The 26069-nt window shown below is 25.7% G+C and overlaps 1 protein-coding gene across 6 annotated transcripts in view; it reads left to right on the plus strand.

Annotated features, from left to right (window-relative positions):
- The first annotated feature begins 5314 nt into the window (after positions 1–5314).
- Positions 5315–26069, plus strand: part of LOC122504815 — a 46458-nt gene continuing 25703 nt past the window's right edge. For 3 of the 6 annotated variants that reach the window (XM_043616076.1, XM_043616081.1, XM_043616082.1), the window contains exon 1: positions 13659–14121. The gene's annotated coding sequence lies outside the window, so the exon portion shown is untranslated. Of the gene's footprint in view, positions 5347–13658; positions 14138–21550; positions 21564–26069 lie in introns of those variants that run through there. The other 3 variants (XM_043616078.1, XM_043616077.1, XM_043616080.1) reach the window with 3 other exon arrangements.

A 26069-nucleotide genomic window follows, 5' to 3' on the forward strand; every position in this document is an offset into this window, starting at 1 on the left:
GAGCCATCGAAGTCCTGTTGAAAGAGGCAAAAGTAAAGCATGTCGATTAGAGGAAAAAGGAGGAAGCTCCTCCAATGGAAACGGAAGTACCAGATCCAAAGATTCCTCAATTGGAAAGAATGGGGTCAAAAAGATCCGCAGTTCTAATCCGAGTCGGTCAAGGATTAACGTATGCTGACGTTCTGGGTAAACTTCGCAAAGAGGCCAACCCGGACGACTGCCATACGAGAATAGTAGCAGCAAAAGCTACAAAGAAGGGAGACCTTCTGATTAAGATCAGAGAAGGCTCCGTCACGGGCGCTTTCACCGCTGAGGTCACCAAAGCGGTTGGAAGCATGGGTAAGGCGCAGTTGTTGAATCGAAGAGTTACACTCGAGATCCGTGATTTGGATTGCCTTACCCAAGAAGCCGAGGTGCAACGATTGTTGTTGGAAGCGATAGGAAAGACAGGATGCAGGAAAGTGACGGTCTCAGGATCCAACCGCCGAGGGATGAAGTTCGCGGTTGTAGTCACTAACCCGGAAGAGGCGAACAGGCTGGAGAAATTGGGACACGTAAAAATTGGTTTTATGTGTTGCCCAATTAAAAAAGGGTAATGGTCGTCCGGTGTCATCGATGCTTGGGATACGGTCATATTGGAGCGAAATGCCAGAAGGAGGACAGATCGGCTGCGTGCTTTAAGTGCGGTGAAACCGGTCAAAGGTTCTCCAACTGTAAGAAGAGCCCAAGTTGCTTTTTATGCAAGGAAAAGTTTGGCAATAAGGTGTCAACCACCCATATTGCAGGCAGCGGAGGATGCGGAGTCTTCAGGACGGCCCTTGAGGAGGCGAAGAAGACTCGCAAGAACTAAAAGCAAATAAGAAGTATTAAAAGAAGCGAATAATTTATTTTATTTATTTAAATATTTTTTTTTATTTTGTGGTTTTTTACTGTCCTTTTACATTTTTATTCTTCTAACTTTTATATATTTGTTTATTTATTTTTCTATTTGATTTATTTGTGTTTTTATTTAACTTGTCCTTTTACAATCTTACCTTTCGACCTTAATAGGGGAGAGGGCCCTAAGGTGGTCACCCTAAGAAAATTTTTGTATATTAGTTAGTATCTTCAAATGTTTTTTGTTATTGTTATTATTTGAGAAGACAAAGATTTTAGTAAAGTTTTGAGGTAAATAGTCGTTTGAGTCTCTTTGTAACGTGAACGTCGTAAAATTTCTGTTTTTAAATGATCGAGAAATTTTTTTCTCAGGGTGTTAAAATCATTGAAATTAACCATTTTAAATTAGTAAAAATCGTTATAATTATCTTTACATATCGTACAATAATATTCCAAATGAATATAATTAATATTGTGCTTTAAAAAATTTTTTCATTAACGTTTAAAAAATTGTGTCTTGGCCCTAAGGTGGACACTTTTTTGGCCACAAGGTGGTCACTTTTGATTTTTTATGAAAATGTGTTTATACGCCACATTTATCAACATTTATCACTGTGAATGTGAATTTTATCAATTTTTAAGTTTTATGATGAATAATAATGAAATAAAATTATTTTCAAAATTTTATCTGTCTAATACATACACAAAAAGTATCATTTTTGACGAAAGGACAAAGTACAAAAAAAATATGTAATATGTTTCTGTGATCCTAAAAAACAATTAATATTAAATAAACAACTTAATAATACGTTTTTTACATTTTTTAAAAACTTTTTTAGTGAATTTTTGTGTGGTAACCACCTTGGGGCCACTTTTTTAAAAGTCGAATTTTCAACTTTTTTTAAAAAGTGCCATAACTTTTTTTTTATTAATGAAATGAAAAAAACTTTATGATAGGAAGTTAGGTAATAAGATAAAGTTTCAAACGCCGTATTATTGACCTTTATATATAATTCCATTTGAAATCTACAGTCGTTCAAAAGATGGGTGACCACCTTAGGGCCCTCTCCCCTACATATATGTTTAATTGATTCATTTCTGTTTTTTATGTCCGTTTACAATTTTGTCTTTTAACTTTTAACACTTTTTAACATTTGTTCCTTTATTCTTCTACATTGAAATAGTTTTAAATTTTAACTATTGACGCAGGAGAACCGCAGGAAAAGAACAAAGTTGCAATAACGACAGAATTGGAGCGCCGCCCTCAAAGGCTAAAGTCTTACGACAGTTCCAAGGGTGGGTAAAGGTCTTCAAAAGAAGGGTTACGGCTTTTAGTGGGTCGGGGCTGGCAGCAGGTCGCCAGCTTGTTAAAGAATTATAATTTTATTTATTTTGTTTTATTTATTTTTTATACCAACCCCACATAACCTTGGAGTGCGGAATCCAAGGTATCTGTAGGCAGATTTCCCAAAATTCCCTAAGCAAAAAAAAAACTTTCTTTGACAAACATAATTGTATATATTTCTTCAACTTTTTTACGTCCCTCAAACTTTTACAGATATTGTATGAAAACAAAACATATGCTTGTGCTCTTGCTTGTGGAACCTTTTGAAATGATAGAAAAAGTTGTCCTGTTGAACTGTCTAATAGTAAAAATAATTAACCACGGGTTAAAATCTATAATGTTAAGAAGAAGGCTCCTGGTAGCAATAACGGTCTCTTCAAGAAAGAAGTATCCCGTAATAAGTTCCCGCTCCTTCACAAGACCAGGACAGTGACACAAAATGTGTATCGAGGTTTCATCTTCCTCTTCACATTTGCGGCATTTAGGATTCTCTACAATCCTCATTTTATGCCTATGATAGCGCAAATCACCATAACCGGTGAGCAGCCCTGTTATGATTTTCGACTCTTTCCTATTGAGTTTACGGAATTCCGTTTTTCTATTGGGATTCATGTTAGTTCCCATGAGTGTTCTGGCTTGTCTACAGCCCTTAGTTGCCCCCCATTCCTCATGGTGCTCTGTCGTCAGCCACTATTTGAATTCCGGGGCCAATCATTTGTCAGAAAACCCAATAGGAGGCTCAGGACCAATAAATTGTTCCCTAGCACCCGCTTTAGCTTGTTTAAAAACGTTTTTAGAACGTTTCATGTCTGCTAAATAACGTCCCAAAAACGTTATATGTTTCTAAAACTTTTTAAAAGCAATGGAAAGTTTTTGGAACATTATTTCGCAGACATAAAACGTTCTAAAAACGTTTTTAAAACAATGATGGTTTTTTGTCCACTGGGCCGTTACCAATGAATCTACTGTAATCAGGGACACAGAGAATAGTAACACGGTTAATACTAACCAGTCTGTTAAGTGCCTCATGGGCAATCACCGACCAGCTGTGATGTTGTTACATATCGTTTAAAGGATAAAATTGCTGCCAAGGCTATCCGAAAGAATAAAAATATTTTTATCATGACAACTTTCTAGGGCCTCGACAGCGCAGCACCATAGAATATTGCCATAATTTCGGCTTGTAACACAGTAACAGTGGTCCCTAGCTTATACTAGTGGCCCACTAGCAATTTTACGTGATAGACTCCTACACCGACCCCATACTCACTTTTTGATCCATCTGTATACCAGACATCACAATCAAGTGGGATGGTTATCTACTATTCTGATTTTATACTTTTTATCAAAGAGGTAAAAGGGGACCGTTTTGTCCCTGATCATATTGAGGAGAGGCCTTCCAGTAAATTCTTAGGGAGACGCCATCTGCCCACCTCCCGGCGTCCAAGTCTAAACTTGGCCAGGAGTATTTGGGTGATTCTTCATTCAGTGGTCACATTTGCTTCCCCACTGTTCCCTATTTAATAACTTGAAAAATTTTATCAAATCTACTTCAACCTTTTGCATCATTAATCTTCAATATACCCAGATAACAATTATGCGTCGCACTTCGGGCACAGGACATGACGTGCGAGTCACACCGAGCTTGCTCAATGAGACACATTTTGCTGTCGCTCGTGCTAATTTTGTAGCACGCGTGAGGACATAAACGTAATACTTTTAAATGAGGGGTTGATAGTAACAGTGATAATTGGGAGCAAAAGTGGGATAAGTGACTTGGGAGCAAATACGGGCTAAAATGATGTTGTAATTTATAGATAAATTAATTATAATTAATTATCAAAAAATATTTTAAAAAGTAAAGAGAAACTTTAATATTTTGCAAGTCATTCGTATAATAAACTTATTGATAAATATTTTAATTGTTTTAAACAATTTTTGCTACCAAGTCACTTATCCCACTTTTTCTCCCAATGTTTTTTTAAAACATTTTTACTATCAGTCCCTCTCCCTCAAATAATCTTATATTACATATAATCAATAAAATTTATGTATTTATGAAAATTAATTTAATGATAACTTGTGGAAATTTTTAAAATTAAAGTATTAAATAATTTACAATTTAAAATTTAATATAAAATTTATAATTTATAGATGAGTCATTCATGCCGACTAATTTTAAAAAATTATAATTTTTTGCAGGAATGATTTTAAAGATATTAGGATCATCGAACAAAAAGAATTTTTTAAATATTTTTTATATTTATTATATTTATTATAAAATAAGCATCTAAAGTATATAAAGTCGTAAAAACTGTCAAATTTTCATCTATTAGAAAATATTAAAGAAAACACATAATTTACTATAAAAACGTAAATAATTATTAGAATTTATTATGAATGAATTATTTTATTATTAAAAATGGATAGAAACAATTAATAATAAGAAATATTAAATAAAAAATTATTTTAAAGTTCACCTGGCAAATAACCTATTTTTGCAAATTTCATTCGCTAAATGTGAGAAAGAGAAATCATTTAATTGAACAAAACCTTATGAAATATAAAGAAACTTTTAATAACTTTTAGTTTTTCTTATCACTTTCTTCCTTTTCTCTTCACAAATGTCAAAAAATAAGCAATTATAAACTGGTACTTTGCTTATTTTCACGATTTTTATTTCGATGATCCTAATATCTTTAAAATCATTCCTGCAAAAAATTATAATTTTTTAAAATTAGTCGGCAACATCTTTAGTCGAAATAGAATGGAATGACTCATATATATAATATTTATTATAGATTTTAATTTATAATTTAATTTAAATAATAATAAATTACTAAATGTTTTGAAATTAATACAAAAAAATGTTTACTTAAGAAAAATAAAATTTTACTGTAGAAAGTTATTTTTATTTATTTATCTAAAGTTGAAAATAAAGGCAGAAAAATATTTGACTTTATAATTTTTTACTATTCGCGGTCTCACCGATGCGCATGTGCGCAGGGTGCGCAGCCAATTTTCCCAATATGGCTGAAAATGTACTTCTTGCTGTCCGTCTCGAATCACATGACGTCCAGTTTTATCGTTTGGTGAATGTCGTGATTGTTTGTTATTTATAAAAAGTGAGTGTGCGAATCACAGTTTTGTTTCTTTTATGTTTTATAAATAGTGTGCTTGTTTAAACTCGTTTTTTAATTGAAAAATTAAATAATATAATGGTCATATCGCATAAGGGCATTTAAAGTTGATTTGCTTTAGATAGAAAGGCTCTTAGACGCAGTCCAAGTTGTTAATTTATTATATTATACAGTTGAATTCGTGTTGAAAAGTTTACATTTATTACAAAATTATGATCTCAGCTAATGTTTATTATAGGTTATTTAGGAGATTATGTATGTTCAAGACTAAAGAGAAAAATGTTCATTACACAGGCACACAAAAAAATAAAAAAGTCAAAACCCAGAGGTCACACCCCCCTATCCCCATGTTTTTGGGGTCGTTGAAACCGAATATGACCATGACAAATTTTTTTCATCGGCCATTTTCCCGCTACCACCCCCTTACACCTGCTCCCGGGGGTTGGAATTTTAGTTTAAAAAAAAGTGGAGTAGGGTGTCTATTCCTATGTTTTTTGGGTCGCTAAAACCAAAAAAGACTACCAAAAACAAATTCTTCCCTCCCTTAACCCCCTACAACCCCCTTAACAACCCCGGGGTGAGGGGTCGAAATTCGAATTTTCACGAAAAGTCGATTACGGTGTCTAAACCTACGTTTTTTGGGTCGCTGAAACCAAAAACGACTACCAAAATCAAATCCTTTCCATCCTCGACCCCCTACAACCCCCTGCAATAATTTTTGATGATTAATATTTAATTTTCAATTTCCCAAAAATCGGTTCGTTTTATTTGAAAAACATTATTGCAGGGGGTTGTAGGGGGTCGAGGGTGGAAAGGATTTGAATTTGGTAGTCTTTTTTGGTTTCAGCGACCCAAAAAACGTAGGTTTATACACCGTAATCGACTTTTCGTGAAAATTCGAATTTCGACCCCCCACCTTTCGGGTGTTAAGGGGGTTGTAGGGGGTTAAGGGAGGGAAAAATTTGTTTTTGGTAGTCTTTTTTGGTTTAAGCGACCCAAAAAACATAGGAATAGACACCCTACTCCACTTTTTTTTAAACTGAAATTCCAACCCCCGGGAGCAGGTGCAAGGGGGTGGAAGCGGGAAAATGGCCGATGAAAAAAATTTTTCATGGTCATATTCGGTGTCAGCGACCCCAAAAACATGGGGATAGGGGGGTGTAACCTCTGGGTTTTGACTTTTTTATTTTTTTGTGTGCCTGTGTTATTAATGCCATGTTTATATTATTGAAATAAAAAATTTTAAAGAAACATTTTTAAATTTAACCTTAGTATTTTGTATTTAATTTTTTACAATATATTTATCATAAATAATGCTTAAAAACGCATGAGACTCGCATTTTACTCTCATGCACCTTTATGACATGCGAGCGTAATGTGTCTCATATGAGGACGCATCTGTCTGCATCAGTGAAGGCACGAGTGCGCAAAGAAACCTCATACATGCGAGCGATATGAGACGCATATCAATCTCAAATTGTTATGTGGGATATGTTTTTTAGTAATATCATGATCGAAAAAAATTTTCATTTTAAAACAAAAGTTGTAATTCAATTGCAAATGTTCAAAAAATGCACATTTATCGTTTCTCCACACATGAATCATGAAGTTTAATATGTTTTATTTTGCACAAACTTTATTTTAAACGTTTTTTTATTTATTTTATTCGAAAGTTCATCTCAAAAACTAAGTTTTTGTGTTTCGTTTTCTAATTTCCATTAATAAATCTGTGTAAAAATATTTTTTTAATATTTCCCCCACTCTTTTTTTATTTTGAACTGGAGTTTACAATTTCATTGATTTTCATTAATTTTGTTCCCTTTTTTAGTTCGATTTTATTTGCTATTAATACTGCCGTGTGATATAAAAACTTAGTTAACTGACATTTTGGTGAAAAATGAGTTTTTGGTATCAATGAACTCGTAAGAAAAAACTGCGTCTAATAGTTATAGTTTAAATTTTTTTTGCAAATTATTGTTTGTAAAAAATTAATATTAAAAATCTAAGAAATTGCAGAAAATAAAGGAATATTTGATAAAAAGTTAAGGAAAGGACTTTGCGTAGTCCAAAAAACAAACGAGGCTACGAGCTCGAATGTAAGATTTGAAGAAAAAACTTATTAGTTAAAGGCATTTGTGTGTTTTTTGTATCAAATAAGTAGTCGAGTCTGAGCGTTGGATTTGAAATAAAAACTTTGCATCTGCAACGCTTGCAATTACCTAAGTTAGGTAAGTTTTTCCATCAAATCGGAGGACCGAGCTCGCGTACATTTTTGTTGAGCAACTACGCAAAGGACTTTACCTAACTTTTTACTTCATATTTGCATTCGGAAAAACACGCAAGTGTTCTTTTTCATATAATTTGTTTAAATAATTAATTTTTTATTTCATAATTAAATAGAGCACCATCATTATACCCAGTATGTGAAGTTGAATTGAACAATTTTTTAATTTTTGTTAGGGTTCTGAAAGCAAACAGTTTTTCCTTATTTTCTCGTTTCGATATAAATGTCAGTTAACAAAGTTTTTATTTCAAACGGCAGAATATTATTAAGTTAATAAGTTGTTTTTATGTTAAATTTGCAAAAAGAAATATAATTTTAGACTTAAAACTACAAAAGTTACTATTATTTTATAACGTATTTCAATGGTATGTAAACTCCAGTTCCGCCAAAATTACCGAATTCTAAATGTATAAAAAAAATAAAAATAATAATGATTTAGAGTAAGCAAATCTCTTTAATAATCTGCAAAAATTGTTTATTTTTATGAATTTTTACGGTTTTAATGAATTTTTTTCTTTGATTTGTAAACTCCAGTTCCTGTAAACTGCAGTTCCTGTAAACTCCAGTTCCTAATTTCGTTTCGCGTAATGGAAGTGTTTTGTTTTTTTGAATAAATATTATTAACCTCGATTAACCTGTATCAAAACATGTAATTTCAATAACAAGTGTGAGTAAAAATATTATTTATTTATTAATTAAAGTAGTTTAAAGTAAAAAAAAGAATATTAAGAATTTTTTTCTATTAAAACATGTTTATTTAATTTGAATTTTGGCATGAGTTTCGAAAATTATTGGATGTTTTGTATAAAAGTGTTTGTTTATTTTAAATTTATTTTTTTTATATCTAAATAAAAATAAAAATTTTAGATTTGAATGTTACTTATTTTTAATTTAATAAACTTGATCAGAGTACTTTTTATTTGTTTATTTACACTATTTATAATTATTAACAGTCGAAAATTAACTTTTTCAAATAAATTATTTAACCTTTAAATTACAAATTTTTAAATTGTTTGTATATAAAACTAAAGAAAGAATTAAGCTCAAATATCTATAAAATAATCATTCTCAAGCTTTATTAAAAAGATTTACATAAAAAATTGTCTAAAAAATTAATTTAAAAAAAAAATTTAACATTTTCGAAAGTTACCACTTTGTGAAGAATCACCCATTTACCATATTGTTTAATTGGCCTGGTGTTGTTGGCTTTTGATTTGAGAAACAGTTAATATTCATAAAAAACAGTGCAAATCGAATTTCAGACACTTTTAATGTTTGAAAAGTTTTTAGGCGACATTCCAGTTCAAAATGTGAAAAAATTGATTTTTTTTATTTTCGGATTTCTTATACACCGAAAAAAAAAGTTCACGAATCTCTCGTGAACTAGTATATCACTTTTGGATGGGACACAAAATTTCAAAATTTTCATTCACTTTTGATTAGAAATGTCGAACGTCAACGAAAAACTGAAACAAAGTTAATGAATTTTTGATGAACTGTTAATGAAGAGTAGTTCGTCAAAAGTAGAGGTACAAGTTCACGAAAAAATCGTGAACTCGCGAGTGTCAGTAGTATGCGCAGTTCGTAATGCGCATCAAATATGGCTGATCAAGCATTCATCATTCAGTCGGTGTCATCGGTGTTTACATTCGGGAAAATTCTTTGATGAAAGTTATTATTTAGAATCAGTGTTTTTTATTACTTATTGAATATTTTTGTTTGCTAATTTCCTTTGTGAAACAAATAATTCATAAAATGAATTAAAAGTTACGATAAGGGACTTTTTCTACTTTGCACGGTCCTGAGTTTTACAGCAGACAAAGCTAATCGTTTCGTTTGTCGAAGGACAGTGTATCTAGATTTAGCCGTGGCGGTTAGTTGTTAGAAATATTATGTTATAGGGTATAGGTACTAGGTTCGAATCCCGTGAAGCGAATTACGAATTTTAATGGCGATAAAATTGTGTATTCTGTGTAGTTGGATGCGTAATAGGCGTCAAGTTATCAAACAAAGTGAAATACTATAAAAAAGTAGTGTCTGGAAATTATTTTTTCTTGTTTTTAGCATTTTTTAAAAGTTCACGAATTTTTCGTTAACTTTGACGAAAAGTTCGGAAACCGTACTATGTTTCTAGTGAAGGAGTTGATGAAATTTTGACGAACTGTGTTTGTTGATTTTCAAGAATTTTGTGTCCCATCCAAAAGTGATATACTAGTTCACGAGAGATTCGTGAACTTTTTTTCCGTGTAGTGTCAAGAATACTCTTCTAAAATTTTATTGCAAAATTCAAAGTAAAACAAAAGTTATACATACCCAGTGGGCACAGGGACGTCTAAAAGACGTCTTAAAGACGTCTTTTTTTGTCCGCGGACGATTCGGGGACAATGATGGCAATGTCTCTGAGTCATCAAAAAGACAACTAAAAGACGTCTAAAAGACGTTCTATGTCTGGTCCAAAAGACGTCCAAAAGACGTCTAAAAGACATAAAAAAGGACGTCTAAAGTACTTCTAAAAGACGTCTTTTGGACGTCTAAAAGACATAAAAGGGACGTCTAAAAGACGTCTTTAAGACGTATTTTGGACGTCCTTTTTACATTCCTTCAGATCTTAAATAAACATTTCTTTTATAACATTTTCTAAGTTGAAATTCAGTAATATTGTATTAAATTTATTTTAAGTTTAATTTTATTTTTTCTAAAATGTGGAGAAATAATGAAAAAATTCCGACGAAGCTGGGATCGAACTCGGATACCTTGGGCTTGAAACACTGCGCCTTAAGCACCTCAGCCGTTCAAGACAGATATGAACCTCTACAAAGTTAACGATCTCACTTGTCAATGAAATGAATTTAACTTAGAAAAATTCCAATGAATTTCACATTCAAAAATTTCTAAGTCCAAGTTGAACTTAGAAAATAATATTTTCTATTTATGAAAATTTTTCTATTTTAAAATGTTGAATGAAAAAGACGTCTTTTAGATACCTTAAAGACATCTAATGGCCAAGACATAGAACATGAATAGGACGTCTTTAAGACGTCTTAAAGACGTCTTTTTGTACAAGTCCAAAAGACGTCCGCAAAAAGACATCCTTTGGACGTCTTTTGAACAAGTGTGCCCACTGGGTACTTATTCTTTTATTAAAAATCAACTGGATCTGCTTGAAAATCGTTGCTCGGAAGTTTTTGGGGTCGCTGCTTACGAATATTATATCAGATTTTTGAAATTTAAAATGTCGGATCCAATATGGAGGCCGATTTTTTTAAAAAATCATCGGATTTGCTTGAAAATCGTTACTCGTAGGTTTTCTGGAAAAACTGGAAAATTTCCAACTCCCTTCTTATTTATAAGAGAAATTTTGAATAAAAACATGTGTTTTTTTCATGTTTTGGGGAAAAAGTACTCTAAAAAAAGGTGGGGAAGAAAATTCCACTTTTTTGAGGTTCCACGCCTAAAGAAATATCTAACGAAGAGAATGTCACTTCGTTTTTGGTTTTATCTGTTTTAGAAAGTTTGGAATCGATCTTACCATATAAGAAATGGACATTTTTGAAAATGGTGTATATCGCCGCCATTTTGAAGTAAAAAAGAAAAAAATTTTTTTTTGCATATTCTTAAATAAATTATTTGTCACATGTAAAAGAAATTTTATTAATAAATGCCATAATATTTTAATAATATATAGACTAAAAAAGACTTATTTTTTCCTGTTTTGAACTGGAATTTCCCCTTAAAACCTTAAACCATGCGATATGTCTTTAATAAATCGTAATATTGTGTAAAAGCTAATTTTCTGTATTTTTACTTAAGTACTTATATCTCTTCTATATTAGCAGTTTAATTATGATCGACAATGGCTTATTTTCATCCCAAAAAATTGTACTTTAACGTCCAAAAAGTCAATCATTTTCTAAAATTTTGTTAAAAATAATGACAAATTCCAAACAAATTCATAAATAGCTCCTAAACCGTCAGTCCAATTAAAAAATGTGGTAAATACTTTTTATCGGAAATTTAATTGCCTTCAATTTGCTTCAAAGAAAATTGAAATCGATACATTCGGAAATAATAATGGTACATTATTGAATCCTCTTTTTATCAAAACTTAAAAAATTGAAATTTAGCTATATCGAAAACTGTTCTACTTTCTTAATATCTGACTTTATATTTAGATTCGGGAGTAAATTTTACGTAAGTGTAAAACTGGAAAAATATTCAATGTCCAGAATTTTTAAAAAAGTTCTGAATTTTGTTGTCAGTAGCATTTTAAAATTATTGAAAAGATTTAATTTAATTTTTAAATCTTATATTTCTAACAGAAACTGAATTTTACGGATTAGAAAGTGACAATATTTTAAATGATTTCATTCTTAAAAATCAGTCGAAAAATTATTATTCATAAATTAAAAATTATTTTATGAATAATTTTCTTTAAAAGTCTCAACTTCAATTTTTGAATAATTTCAGATTCAAATTTTAAAAACATTTAACTTCAACACAATTAAATTATTTTGAAAAATTATAATAAAATTCTATGCAAAAAAGTAAAGTAGGTGTTTACAAATTAAAAATTAGAAAATTTACAAAAATTAGTATAAAAGATAATATATTTAAATCTCTAAAAAGAATGTTAGTATTTATGAAAATAATTGAATTATTGCGAAGAATTTTATAAAAAAATTTTAAATACCTAATTGAAATAATTTAATTACTGAAAAGAATTTTATAAAAAAAAATTTAAATAATTGAATTGTTTCAAAAAATTTTAATAAATATTTAAGAATAATTACATTTTTCGAAAAATTTTAATAAAATTGTATTGAATTAAGAAAAATTCTTGAAAATAATTTAATTCCTAAAAAGAATTTTATTATTGTTAAAAAAATTGAATACATGTAAAAAATTTTATTATTTATGAAAATAATTAAATGTTTGCGTACAATTTTCTGAAATTTTTTTTTAAATAATTGAATTCTTTTGGGTATAGTTTTATTAAAATAGATATTGAAAATCATTGAAATAAGGAAAATTTTTGACAAGAATTTTATTAAAAGCTTTGAAAATAATTGAATTTTTTTATTTATAAAGATCATCTATAAGTTAAAATTTCTAATTAAATTCATTCAACATTAAAATTTTATAAAATTTCAAATTAAAACCCTTTGAAGTTCATTTATTTATAAAAATTGTAAACGCAAATCTTTTAAAATTGAATTAAATTTGAAATACTTAATTAAAATAATTCATTTTAATTTATTTATTTTATAATAGTTGTTTCATATTTAAGTTATTTAAAAAGAAATTTTTGTCAGAAGTTGAAAAAATTGAAGGTTTTCTATTAGAATTCGTGGTTATTTTATAGTTTATAAGTCAAACAAAAAGGACACAAAAATTCAGAATTTTCTTATAAATTCTAAAAGTTTAATTTTTTCAGAACTTTTAATAAAAATTCCCGACTTTTCCCTGAATTTCCTTTGTCAGATTTTATGATTATTATAATTATAATAATATTAAAACTATATATTCCAATTTATATATTTTATTTTTATAAAAAAGAAATTTGAATAAAAAATTCTTACGTTCTATTATTTTTAAAATTGATAATTGTATTTAAAAAAAAGTGAGTTAGGCAAATATATGGAATATAGGCAAATCTACATAATTAAGGGTTGTAGTATGTATAAGAAAAATAAAAAAAATGTATTGAAAAATTATATTTTTTTATTTTATTTAAAAAGCAATTTTTCTGATCACATAGTTGCTTAGACTTTAAAATATTTTTAATCATATATTCTTATGATCCTTTTGGCACCTTAAGAATTATAAGGAGCAAAAGACGAGGAACCAAAAAATGAAACCGCAAAATATTTTCCCTCAGAACACTTGAAACCCAACTTGTCTGACTCTTGTCTTTCGCTTTCTATAGAGAATGAGCCCAAACGGACCCAACGTAATTTTTCTGGTTGGTTTCTGGCAAGCCTGTTAGAAATATGGGTTTAAAGAACTGATGGTAAAAGGGTACTGTGTTGTACCGCGACGCGTAGAGCCGGTTAGTCGCTTTTTATGCTCCGCCGTGTGTACAGTTCAGTGTGGTGATTCTTCCTGTGTTGAAAAAAAAATTCAAAATGCCCCAAAGCGCTAAAAGTTTTTAAAAAATTTTTTTAAAACGATTTTTAAAATCTTTAATGTTTTCTTTACTTCTTGAAAGTTTTAAATTATTTCCAACTTAAAGCGCATGTGCATTGATGAACTAATACCGAGATTTCGAAATTTCTGATTGGATTTATTAAACTTCTGCGCTAGATACTGAATAATAAACTTTATAGCTCGGTGCTGTGTTTTTTTAAAAATAATAATGTCTTTGAAAATGCGCAAGATGTCAAAAATCGGAGTTTTTTGTTTTTGTGTGTAATATTCAACTGTGCGTGCATCCTATAGTGCAAATACGGATTAAACATCAGCTGTGAATTTTAACAGTAAGGTTTAGCCAATGTAAATTACTTGTTCATTTACTTTGACATATATTAACATAAAGTCAATTTACTTTATGTCTCTTAAGCACTCCGTTTTTATAAATATCTGCTTTTTTACGTACATAAAAAAATGCAGATTTCGAAATAATTATTGACTCAAATAATGATTTCAAAAAAAAATTTTTTCATATCATTGCAAACTATAGTTAGTCCAACATTTTTCATAACTGTCAAGAAGTCATAATGTTTACCAAATTCTTACTTTCAAAATCTTGTACCGTTAAAATTAGTAAAGTTTAAAAAAATTAACTTAAAAGACAATTTTTTTTTTACTGTGAATTCAAAAAAAAAATTCTAATTTAATCCTTTTTAACTTCAAATGTAACTTAAAAAATTTGATAAATATTAAAATTTTATTAGGTACTAATAAAAGAAAATACATTTTTTTCATTGCTTATTAAACTCATTTATTAAAATATTTGAATGAAATCAACTATTCTCGTTGGAATAATATTATTAAAAACTTTAGGAACATTTTGCTTGAAGTGTGAAAAAAACCGTTATTAAAGGAATATTTATTAATTTCCATTGATCAATAATTATTCCTAAAAAGTTATTATAAAAAAAAGTCATTAAAAAATTTTTTTAAAAAGATTTTTAAAATATTTAATGTTTTCTTTACTTCTTGAAAGTGACAGTTAAAACAGTTAATTAACAGTTTAAACAGTTTAAACAGTTAATTTTTGACAGTTAAAAGTCATTTAAGTCAATTAGTATTATATTTAGTTATTCCTAAATTTTAATTAAATCATGAATGTCGAAATGCTGTAAGGGAAGTGTCTATTGACAAGTCATTCTTTTAAATTAATAAGCACTAATTAAAATTAATTAATTTAGTGTCCTAAAGAAAATGAAAACATTATAATACAAGCGCCTCTGTCAACTCCACTGTCGACTACTTTCCAGTTAACAAATTTATTTTTTATTAAAAAAAATGTTCGATATCTTGATGTTTTATAATAATTTAAATTTACAAAAAAAATTAAATTATTTACAAAAATTTTAATTAAATCCTTCGCAAAAATATTCAATTATTTTCATTAATAATAAAATTTTTCATATAGGATTTCAATTATGTTTAATACAATTATTTTAAATGAATTCCAATTATTTCCGAAATTTTTTGCAAGAATTAGAAATTACATTTCACAATTCACAAATAATGAAATTAATTGCTGAAATTCAAATATTTTCAAAATTTACTATTTTAATAAAATTTCAAAAGAATTCAATTATTTAATAAATAATGTAATAAAATTTGTTGCAAGAATTCAATTATTTTCATAGAATTTCAATTATTTTTAATATAATTTTGAAGTAAATTCTTCGAAAAATATAATTAATTTCAAAAATTTTATTTAAATTCAAATTTACTAAATTTTGATTACTAGGAAGTTCTCCAATATTTAAAAAATAAAAACTTGAAATAATTAAAAAAAAATAATTTAATTAAACTTTTTTAAAATTTAATTATTTCTGAAAATTCATGTTATATTACATTTAATATTCAATTATTATCTAAAATTTTAATTGAAATTTAGTTTTTAATTAATTTTTATTAAAAAAAATCCTTCGAGAATTCCATTATTTAAATACAAAAGTAAAAAATTTATTTAATAATTCAATGTTTCTGAAAATTTAATTCTTATATATAGAATTTTATCATCAAATTTTCTGATAATTGAATTCTTTTGACGAATTTAAGGGCATTTGAACCATGATGACGTCACAGATTTAAAACTAATGCTTTGCACAAACTGTGACGTCATCAAGGTTCAAATCCCCTTAAATATAATTTCTAAGACTAATTAGATCCATTTTTCGAGAAATTCGATAAAAATTGTATTAAAAATAATTGAAATTTTGCGATGAGTTTTATTATTTATAAAAATAATTAAATTCCTAAAAAAAAATTTATTATTTAAGAAAATTGAATTATTACGAAGAAATGTAAAAACAAATTATTTTAATTCCTATGTGAAATTTTTATTAATTATTTTTGAAAATACTTGAATTTTTGCGAAGAAATTTATAAAAAATTTCTAAATAGTTAAATGCCTGTGAAATTTTTATTATTTATGAAAAATAATTTAATGTTTGCTTAGAATTTTATAAAAAATTATGAAAATAATTTAATTTTAGAGAAAAATTTTATTACATATTTTCAAAAGATAATTGAAATTTTGACGAGAATTTTTTTCAATTTTTGAATATAATTGAAATTCTGCAAACATTTGTAACTTCTCTAAGATTCAATTTTTTTTTAGTTTTTTTAACTAAAATTTTTCTATAAATCCATGATTTTTAATAATTAGTTAAATATATACCTATTAGAGAATAAAATAAAACTAATTTCAGAAGAATTTGGATTATTAAAATATTTCAAAAATCTAAGTTTTTTTTAGTTTTTTTTTATTCAATTCATTCGAAATTGAAATTTTCTAAAATTTCAAATTCAAACCTTTTGAAGTTCGCAGCAATAGAAAAAATTAAAGGTTTTGTATTAGAATTCGTGGTCATTAATTTCATATAGTTTATAAGGCAAACAAAAAAGATGACAAAATTCAGAATTTTCTTATGATTCCTAAAAATTTTTTATGAAATGAATCTTTTGGATAATAAAGGATAAATTCTACTAATAAATTTTAATTTATAACCAGATCTTGTTTTAATTTTCGTAAACTTGGCTGGAAAATTTAATTAAATATTGCGACCCAAAATACCCCTTGATACAGATAATTGATAAAAATCCGAATGAATTTTAATAATTATGTCCGCCATTTTGGATCCGCCATTTTGAATTTTTAAAAATAAAGGTCAAATTCGATTCAGCGACCCCAAAAATAACCCTTATACACCAAATGTGAGTTAAATTTTAAAAAATCATTTTTTAATTTTTTCATAAATTTTACTTGTTTCTAAATTGTTATATTACTTAAAAATAAAAAATAATTATTTATTATAATATGAGTTACAATATTTTATTTTAATTTGATTTAAATATAAAATATTATCCGGTTGTCTTTGGTCAACATTACTCCGAAAATTTAAACAACTTTAACAGTTTATACGGATACTATAACTAAGAGTTATCACAGTGTAACCTCGATAACCAAATTTAGGAAGAATCAACTAAATAAGTGCATTGCAATATACAGTTAACCAAATATTTGTGTGGTTCAAGCAAAAATTTGCTGCATGTAATCAAACTGTTTTTTCGAAGGCAAAATTTTTTAAACTGAACCAGATGTTTAATTAAGTCGAATAAATATTTATTTACCTTAAATAACAAGGCATCAAAACTGCAATTTCAAGAAATTAATATTAAAAGAAAAAGATGGCAATAATATTTAACAAATCAAAAGATAAAAATAACTAACTGTAAAATGCCGGGATCGATAGAATTAATTAATTAATAAATTAATGATTATAAAGAAAATTTGTTGATTTCTCAAGACTCCAACCAGGATTGAATAATTTTCTGTTTCAGACAGATCAATTGAGAATATTCTGATGGCGGAGCGAGAATTAACAGGAAGCTCAGATTATCGAAATTACCCTAGGGAATATTACGACGAAATTATAAAACTTGAGGCAAAATTGCGCAACGCTTATACCCAAAAAGTATTGAAAAATCAAATAGCTGAAAAAAAGGCAAATCTTCTAATTGAAGAAATAAGAAGAAAATTTGACGAAAAGACGACTAACAGTAATATCGAATTTGAACTACAAAAGGAATCGAAAAATCGAAAGAATAATTATTTGGAAATATGTGAAAAATACAAAAATGAATTGAAACAGCAAATAAAATTGAAAGAAGAAGAAAAGAAAAAGGTTATAGAGAATGAACGAAAAGAAAGAATAATTCTGCAGGAATTAAATAGAATTCAGGATGAAAACGAAGAGTTTAAGAAATTAATAGATAAATATGAATTAAGAGAAAGCGTTGAGAAAAGTTATTTGTTACAAATGGAGCTTAATGAAATTAAAAAACGGCGCAACGAAGATTTAGTGAAAGAAGAAGATGAAAAAATGAGAAAGTACATGGAAATGCTGGAGCAAAGAAACCTGTTGATTGAAGAACAAGAAGAAGAGAAATTAAGAAAGAAAGAGGAATCGATAAGTTTAGTAGCTGAAATCATAATTGCCGTCGAGTCTAGTAAACAGAAGAGAGAGGCACTTATAATGGATCTTGTAGCCGAAGAAATTCAACACCAAGAAATGATACTTGAAAAAGAAGAATTTTTAAAAAGAACAAGAGAGAAAAATGAATTAACGAATTGTTTAAATAAGCAGATTTTGTTTAATGAGGAGTGCAAGAGACGCTTTTTGGAAAGGGATAGAGATTTTGCAGATGCTGTTATGAAACGAATCCTCGAAGATGAAAGGTTGGAAAGATTAACACTTGAAGCTAGAAAACGAAAATCATTAAAATATCGAGATGACATAGAAAATCTTATAGAAGAGAAAAAGTTGCTGAGAGATAAACAAATTAGTCGAATTCAAGAGGAACTCGAATCAGAACATCTACGTGAAACAATGATGATAGAAAGTATCAGAGATGAGAGAATTTCTTTATTAGAGAAACACATGGAAAGTGTGGCTGAGTTCATTAATAGCAGTGGATTAACTACAGAAGAACAGAAAATTCTTGCATCATACTTGAAGAAACAGACCTAAACATTTTTAAATTATAAATTAAACACCCAATATTCTGTGCTCTGATCTTTGATGTAAAATTATATTGGTTACAAATTTTAAATACGAAGTTTATTAAGTTAGCATCTATGACTATTATTATCTGAAGATGATGTGTTAAATTTTCCTTGCTTAATAAAAAAGTTCCTAATATTCACTTTAAAGTAGTTTTTCATGTATGCCTGCAAGCTAAAACCAATCTAAAAATAGGAATGAAGTATACTTTTTTTTAGAATTTTATTAGAAAAAATTACCAAAACCTTTAAATTCCCTTATTACAATAGACTTTAATTACAAACAGCGCGTTTTAAATAGCAAAATATTCAAAAACGAATAATTTATTACAATTTTTCTACATTAAAGCGAGCATTAAAGTTAATTTTAATGGTTATGTGAGAATTGTCATTTGTTCAAATTTCTCGAAATGACAAAATTTTTATTTATCAGGTTTTGAAAACTTACTCCTCAAGTATTCTTGTTTATTAATTTCAAAAAAATTTAATAACATTCTTCGTAAGAATTCAATTATTTTTATAAACAGTACAATGTTTTGCAAAAATTCAATTACAGTGGAACCTCGATTATCCGAACTAACCTAGGCAAAGCCGGGTTCGGATAATCGAAAGTTCGGATAATAGAGATTTTAATTTTTTTTTATATAATTAAAGTAAAAAAATCGACAGTTGAATTATATATATTTCATTTAATCCATTTTTTAAATATACATCAGTATATATACGTAAATATATATATTAATTTTATAATATATTAATAAAACATAGAATTCAGAATTTTTTAAGATTTTTCTGGCATAAATATCGTTATTTTCCTTTGAAAGATTCGGGAGGTCAAAAAAAGTTCGGATAATAGAAGTTCGGATAAAATGATTTTCGGTTCGGATAATAGAGGGTTCGGATAACAGAGGTTCGGATAATCGAGGTTCCACTGTATTTAGAAAAAAATCATATTTCTCTATTTTTAAACAAAATTTTAATATAATTTCACGAACCAATATACAATTATTTTCTAAAATTTTAACAAATCCTTCAAAACAATTCAATTATTTTTTTAATAGTTAAGTCTTTGCAAAAATTTAATTATTTTTTATACAATTTTAATAAAATCTCATGAAAAAATTTAATTTTTAAAAAAATTTTAATAATATTTCTCGAAAAAATTCAATTATTTTCATAAATGATAACATTCTTCGTAAGAATTAAATTATTTCAGGGCTCAGATTGTGCGGCAACTTTTTCGACTTTTTTGTGAAAAAATGCGACTAATCGACTTTTTTCAAATTTTTTAATTACTTTTCGACTTAAATTGTAAATGGCAGAAATCTTTTTTTGTAAACAATATTGTTCACAAAATCATTCTTCTCTTTAGGGAAAAAAACATAAATTTAGGAACATTGTTTTAAATAATTAATTTTTTCGAAATATAATAAATATTATGAAAATTTTATTAGTTTAAATAATTGAATTCTTATGGAAAACTTTATTTGTAAAAATAATTGAATTTTTCGATTATTAATTGAAATTAGTAATAAAAATAATTGAAATTCTTCGATTAGTTTTATTATTTATGAAAATAATTAAATTCATGCTTAGAAATTTAATCAATTTTTTTTTTTAAATTGAATTTTCATGAAAAATTTTATTATAAGTGTTTATAATTGAATTATTGTGAAAAATAAATTGCATAAAATTTTCTTAAGTAATTGATTTTTTCGAAATTTTTTTAAAATTAGCGAATTAAAAGTAGTGTCAATTCTTTAAAAAAATATTATTTATATTCTTTGTTCAGAAAGTTGAATATATATATAATAATTTTTTTACCTTCTCTATTCTTCAGAATAATTAAAATTTTCGTAATGAAGATTATTAACAAATAACAATTTTTGCGAAATTCAATTTTCCTCGTACAATAAGAAAGTTTAATTATTTTCAATTTTGAAAATCTGATGTCAAAATTAGTTGGTATCAATTATTAGTATTATTATTATTATAGTATCAAAATTTGTTAAAAGTTTTTTTATATACTTTAAAGTTTAAAAATATAATATAATTTGAAAATTTAATTTAATTATTCTACTATTGTCAGAAATAGAAAAAATTGAAGGTTTTGTATTAAAATTCGTGATAATTTCATAGTTTATGAGGCAAACGAAAAAGACACAAAAATTGAGAATTTTCTTATGAATTGTAAAAATTAAATTATTTTCTGAATTCCCTGTGTCAGAATATATGATTATTCTATAATTATAATAATATTTAAACTATATTCCAATTTACATTTTATTTTTAACAAAAAAAATTTGATTAAAAAATTTTTAAATTCTATTATTTTTAAGTGCTAATTTTTATTTAAAAAAATGAATAAGAAGTTAGACTGCTTGTAATTTGAAAATCTTTATATTTACTTCGTTAAATTATGCAGTTTCGTAGATTTACCAATTATATGTAAATTAGGTATATGAAGAGATTCTAACATATTATTTTTATTACTCTTCTTCGATAGAGAGAGAGAGAGAGAGAAATATTTATCTAAAATCTCTATTTTTACTTAGTCTAGGTATGTGAGTCACACAGTCAAGCTGACCCCCATTGACGTGGGCCCTATTGTTAGAAGGGTTCGCTCCATCCGCCTCTATATATCCTAGCAGATGGTCTATTGTTGCTCTCGGAGTAAAGGAATACAAATTATAAGTTATAATTTCAATTCTTTACTAAATAGGATATTCGTATTTCTCTGATTTTTATGGTATATTTTAGAAAATTAGACTATTATTACATTATGTAGAAACTAAATCAAATTAAAGTGTTCATAATATTTTTAAAAGAAATAAATTAAAAATTGTTTTTTACATACAGTAAATTGTATAAAATCAAAACTTTGTTTTAAGGCATGAAACTTTTGAAATTTCTTTCTTTATGTAAAGGATAAATATTTTTAAGATAATTTAAAAAATAAAACACAAAAAAGAAAGAATTTATTTAAATATTTCGTGACAAACTATATTATCTATATTAATAATCATTGTATTCCTGTAATCTTTTCGCAGTTTAAAGTTAGTTTTGTTTGCTTTTTTGTACCTTAATATTTTTAATCATTTTTCTTTTTAAATATTTTCAATTTTAAAATTAATGTACCTCTATTGAAAATCACCGAATTGTTGCAAAAAAATTTTATCAAAAACTTTAATAATAATTTAATTTTCCTTCAAAGAATTTTATTATTTTGGTAAATAATTGAATTCTCACAAAGAATTTTGTTAAAATTTTTGAAAATTCTAATTAAATTCTTTTTGAATAATTTCTTAAAATTTTTTTTTAAATAATAGAGTTTTTTTTAATAATTTGAATTAAAAATTTTTAAAATACTTGAATTTTATGTACAATTTTATTCAAGATTTTAAAATAATCGTGTCTGTTAATAATTGAAATTAAACATTTAATTATTAACATATTTATTATATAATTTTAGAAAATAATGAAATTCTTTTGAAATATTTTATAACGAATTAATAAAAAAATAGAATTTTTCTAAAGAATTTTACTATTTATAAATATAATTGAATTTTTTAGAGAAATATTATAAAAATTTTTTTTAAATTGAATTATTTCATGAGATTTTATTAAAAATGTATTAAAAATCATTGAATTTTTGCAAAGATTTTACTATATTAAATAAAGAATTGAATTTCTTTAAAAGATTTATTAAAATTTTAGAAAATAATTGTATATTGGTACGTGAAATTTTATTAAAATTTGGTTTAAAAATAGAGAAATTATTTTTTGTTCTAAATAATTGAATTTTTCCAAAAAATTGCACTGTTTATAGAAATAACAGGGCTCGGATCGACTTTAAGACTCAAAAAAAGTCGCTTTAGTCGCAAAAGTTTATAACAAAAGTCACGAAAAGTCACATAAAATTTCCGAAAAAGTCGAAAAAAAGTCGCATGGAATTTTAGAAAAAACGACAAAAAGAAAACACGAAATTGTCAAATTGTAAAAAAATCACATTTCTCGACAACACATACTTTAATATCAAACAATTCGGAATAAAATTTAATAAAACTCCAAGCAAAATTTTAATTAGGTATTTTTAACATTTTTAAAAAATTTTCTTTAAAATGTAAAATATTTTTATAAATAATAAAATTCTTCTCCTAAATTCAATTATTTAAACAAAAATTTAATAAAATTCTTGTCAAAATTTCAATTATCTTTATAAATAATAAAATTCTTCGCAGAAATTCAATTATATTCAAATTTTTTTTTCAAATTCAAATTTTCTCGATAAAATTCTTTACAAAATTCAATTATCTTCAAAAGTAAGAAAATTCTTCTGCAAAATTCAATTACTTTTAAATATTTAAAAAAAATCTGTTCAATATTTCAATTATCTTCATAAATAATAAAATTCTTCTCTGAAATTTAATTATTTGTAAAAATAATAATAAAATTCTTGTCAAAATTTCAATTATCTTTATAAATAAAAATATTCATCCTAGAAATTCTATTATTTTCAAATTTTTTTTTAAATTTCTTGTCAAAATTTTATTAATCTTCATAAATAATAAAATTAATCCAGGAAATTTAATTATTTTCAAAAGTTCTGATAAAATTCTTTGCAAAATTCAATTATCTTCAAAAGTAAGAAAATTCTTTCCAGAAAATCAATTATTTTCGAAATTTTTTTAAAATTCTCCTCAAAATTTCAATTATCTTTGTAAATATCAAAATTATTCTGCAAAATTCAATTACTTACTAATGTTTTATAAATTTTTTCTCAATAATTCAATTATTTTCATAAAAAATAATTACAAAAATTTTGTTTGAATTTGAATCTTTTGAAGAATTTTATTTCCTATGGAAAAATAATAATTAAATATTTATTTAAAAAAGAAGTTATTGATGTTTTCGAAAAATTTGAAAGAAATTTGTAAATAAATGTAACAGATCATTTTTTTGACTAAAACTTTTTCCTTCAATTTTCTAAAAATTTTAAAAGTTTCACTTTCTAATCGACAAATAGAATTTATAAACATTTTTTTCATTAATTTTTAAAAAACTTTAATTTTTATTAAAGCAATTGTAATTAAGAAATAGAAATGATGCAAATTGTTTCCTTATGAAAATTGGGAATTTCCTACAAAAATATTAAGAAACGAGATAATTAAATTCTTATGAAGAATTCAATTACTTTCAAAAATAATAAAATTCTTCTCTGTAATGCAATTATTTTTGAGAATTATAATAAAATTCCTAGCAACTATTCAATTATTTTCATAAATAATAAAATTCATAGAAGGATTTAAATTAAATTAAAATTTTAATAAAATTTTTTCTAAAAATGCAATTATTTACACAAATAATTTTTCGAAAGAATTCAATTATGTCGATAAACAAGAAAATTCAATTATTTTGAGGTATTTTAATAAAATTTTGTTCAAATTTCAATTATTTTCATAAATAACAATATTCATGACAATAATTCAATTATTTTTAAAAGTAATAAATTTTTTTTTGAAATTTCATTACTTTAAAAATTCTAATAAATCGTTCGCAAGAAAATCAATTATTTTCATAAATAATAAAATTCTTTTTAGGAATTCAATTATTTAAAAAAAAAATTGAATAAAATTTCCTACAGACGTTCAATTATTGTCAAATTTTTTAATAGAATTCTTTGTAAAATTTAATTATCTTTAAAATCTTTTCGTAATAGTATTAAAGTATTATTTTTATTATTTTCATAAATAATAAAAATTTCACAGGAATTCAATTAATAAATTTTTTTTAAATTTCTTTGCAATAATTCAATTATTTTCTTAAATAATAAAATTTTTTGAAGCAATTTAATTATTTTTATAAATAATAAAACTCATCGCAGAATTTCAATCTTTTTTAATACAATATTAACCAAATTCTTTGAAAAATATAATTTTATTTTCTAATCTTGAAAATTTTATTAAAATTCATCGAAATAATTCAATTATTTAAATATTTGATGATAAAATTCTTTATAAAAATTAAATGTTAAGAAACATTTAATTATTCAATAAATTCTTTATTTTGTATTTAAATAATTGAATTCTCATAGAATTTTAAAAAAATTGATTTTTAAAATGAATTTTAGTTTAAATATTACATAATAATTGAATATTAAAAGCAATATAGCTTGAATGTTTACAAATAATTGAATTTTGAAAAGTTTTCAAAAAAATTTGATTTTTTTTCTTTCCACTTTCAATTATTGAGGTGTTTTTTTTATTTATTTTATTCAACAATTATTCAAATATGTAAATTTTTCTTCCGCACTAATAATAAAGACTAATATAAAGTTTTTCTGTAACAAAAGTATCTGTAAATGCTTACTTTGGAAAACAGTGACATTGTCGAATTCATATTTTTTTAGGAAAAATTAAAATTCTTAAATTTACATTTAGCACGAGAATTATACATGTACAAAATTGATACGATCAAATATAGGTGATTGTTTTCAATTGGAGTGTCTTTAGAAGCAATATCTTACACAATATTGATGAACTTTTAGTACAAAAATAAAAAAAAAAATTTTTTTGCAATTTTCATGAATATTTTTAAAGTCAAAGTCACGGCTTACACTGCTTCATGGGAATGCAGACGACAAACAGAGGGTTTTTATTTCAGAGGGCGGCTTAATACGCCCCCAACACCTGTCGACAGGTGGTGCAGGATAATTAAGAAATTTTCGGTTTATTTTAATAAACCTAATGGTTTAAACTGAACTTTTACATTATTTTAATTATTTAATTGGAAATTGACTTATGCAAACAATGCATGTAGATTATTCACTTTTATTTGTTTACACCATGAGACTGCAAAATAATTGCTTATAATTCTTAATTCAATCATGTCAAACTTATGTTTTTTATTTTATTCCTTTCTCCATTTTTATTTTTTTTTTTAATTTATTCTTTTATTTTTTTTAAATTTATTCTTTTAATTTTTTTAAATTTATTGTTTTAATTTTTTTAAATTTATTCTTTTATTTTTTTTTAAATCAATATTTTTTGGAAAAGCTGACGAAAAATGCTTTTTAAAGCACTCATTTGAAACTAAAATTGATCAAAATTTGAGTAAAAGTTATGAAAATTTAAATTTTATCGCGTACGGAATGAGTTAAAATATGTAATCTTAGTAAAT

Source organism: Leptopilina heterotoma, unplaced genomic scaffold (assembly GCF_015476425.1).
Source record: "Leptopilina heterotoma isolate Lh14 unplaced genomic scaffold, ASM1547642v1 Lhet_32, whole genome shotgun sequence".
NCBI classification, from domain to species: domain Eukaryota; kingdom Metazoa; phylum Arthropoda; class Insecta; order Hymenoptera; family Figitidae; genus Leptopilina; species Leptopilina heterotoma.